This window comes from Cupressus sempervirens, chromosome 3, assembly GCF_028749045.1.
Source record: "Cupressus sempervirens isolate cs-2001-9-10 chromosome 3, ASM2874904v1, whole genome shotgun sequence".
In the NCBI taxonomy this organism is placed as follows: Eukaryota; Viridiplantae; Streptophyta; class Pinopsida; order Cupressales; family Cupressaceae; genus Cupressus; species Cupressus sempervirens.
The window spans coordinates 77,572,323-77,574,828 of NC_143120.1; positions in this window are offsets into that span (position 1 = coordinate 77,572,323).

Sequence of the window (2,506 nt, forward strand, 5' to 3'; positions counted from 1 at the left end):
CAAAATACATTTTTGACAACCAAATCCTCCTTCACACATGTGTTGTCCATAAAAATGCATAACCAATCCATTAAAATGAGCTATTTCATGTTTATATAGCCTAATCTAACTACCTTGGCACATGGTTTGAGTTTAAAATACCCATGTTTCCTTTTCCTAGAAAAGTACAAAATTTGCCATTGCAATTTTCCAAAAGTTGCAAAGTTGTCAATAAGCAATTTTGACAAATTTTGCAATTTTGCATTCTAGGTATCCAAACTTGTCCAATATAGTTTCAACACTTATAACTTGAACTTAAAACACCTAAGGAACTTTTTAAAACACTTCTTGCTCCATTTTAGGAATTTTTCCATGCTTTTTCCTTAAAGAACAAGTTTGAGCAATTCTATGCTTATCAAGACCTAATTGGTTAAGTCTTGACTCAAAATTAACTTTTACCTAAGCACACCCTCTAAAAATGGCTTGGGAATTTAAATTTAGTCCTTATTCATTCCAAATGGTTTGATAGACCATTTATAAGGGAAAATTATTTTGGGGTTTTGCCTCACCCCAAGGTGCTCCTACACTAGAATAAGGAAATGCTAGTATGTAAAGGATATGCTCAAGAAGAAGGTATAGACTATTGAAATTTTTTTTCTCATGTTTCTAGAATTGAAGGAGTCATAACACTTCTTGCATATGCTGCATTTAAAGGATTCAAAGTGTATCAAATGGATGTAAAGTTAGCAATCTTGAATAGAATTGTAGATGAAGAAGTTTACATTGATTAACCTGAAGGTTTCATTGATCCAAATAAAAGAGACATGGTTTATACCATACAAAAATATTTGTATGGTATAAAACAAGCTCTTTGAGCATGGTATGAGAGGCTACATGGATACCTAGTAAAGATTGGTTTTTAGAGAACAAAAGATAATAGTAGTCTGTATATTAAAGAAGGGCCACAAAATAAGATATTGTTAGTAGAAATATCTATGGATGATATATTTTTCATAGGTCATGATGATTTTTGTAAATCATTCTCTAAAGAAATGAGGAAAGAATTTGAAATTTCAATGTTTGGAGAGATAAAATTCTTTGTTGGTTTACAAGTTTATCAAATGAAGGATGGAATCTATCTTACTTAGTCAAAATATATCAAGGAGATACTAAAGACCTTTGGAATGGAAGACTCTAAACTAGTTGAAACACCTATGTCTGCTAGACATAAACTATCCAAGAATGAATATTTAAAAGGGGTAAATTAGACTACGTACATATCTATGATTAGAAAAATTTAGTATGTTGTTCATACAAGGCCTAATATTGCATTAGTAGTTGGTATAGTTGCAAGATTTTATGGAAATCCTAGAGAAAATCATATGATGATAGTCAAAAGAATTATGAGATATCTAAAAGGCACTCAAGACTATGGTCTATGGTACAAGAAAGGAGGAAACTTTGAGTTGAAATCCTTTACTAATTCAGATTGGGTTGGAAGCATTAATGATAGGATGAGCACCAGTGTAGGAGCATTCTTTCTTGGCAAGAGGTTAGTATCATGGACAAGTAAAAAGAAAAATTGCATATCGCAATCTATAATTGAGACAAAAATATGTTGCTGCAGTAGTTAATTATTTTGACATAGTCTAGATCAAGCAACTATTGTTAGGAATAAAGGAAGAAATCAAGGACCTAGTGGTCATATAATATGATAACACAAGTGCAATCAACATATCCAAAAATATAGTGATGCACTCTAAGACAAAATAAATTGCAATACCATTTTCTAAGAGAATTAGTTGAAGATAAAGAGGTAAGATTGGAATATGTGAACACAAAGGAGTAGGTTGCTAACATATTTACCAAACTATTATCTAAGGATGCATTGTTATATCTTAGAGGTTTTGGAACTATGATATATTTGTCATTAGTGCAAACACTTATTCAATTCTGAATGCTTATCGAGCTCATCACTTAGTCTATAGTGTATACCAAGCATTCAATGGTTACCTTGTAAGTTCAACAAGTAAATAGTTCTCACCGAGCATTCCAGAGGATACTGAGTGAAGCAGAAGTTTGGTAATGTTTACTAAGTGAAGAAGGTAAATGAAGGACTTAGTGTTTACCGAGTGAAGAAGGTAAACAAAGGACTCAGTGTTTATCGAGTGAAGAAGGTAAACAAAGGACTCAATGTTTACCAAGTAAAGAAGGGAAATGAAGGACTCAGTGTTTACTGAGTGAAGAAGGTAAATGAAGGACTCAGTGTTTACTAAGTGAAGAAGGTAAATGAAGGACTTAGTGTTTACAGAGTGAAGAAGGTAAACGAAGGACTCAGTGTTTACCAAGTGAAAAAGGTAAATGAAGGACTCAGTGTTTTTCGAGTAAAGCAAGGTAAATGAAGAAGTTAGTTTCTACCGAGTGACACTATATCTACCGATTCACCTATGGTTACTGAATTTAGAACTACATCTAGTGATTAGTATGGACCATGCCTTCACTTCTACCAAGTGCATGATGATGCCGA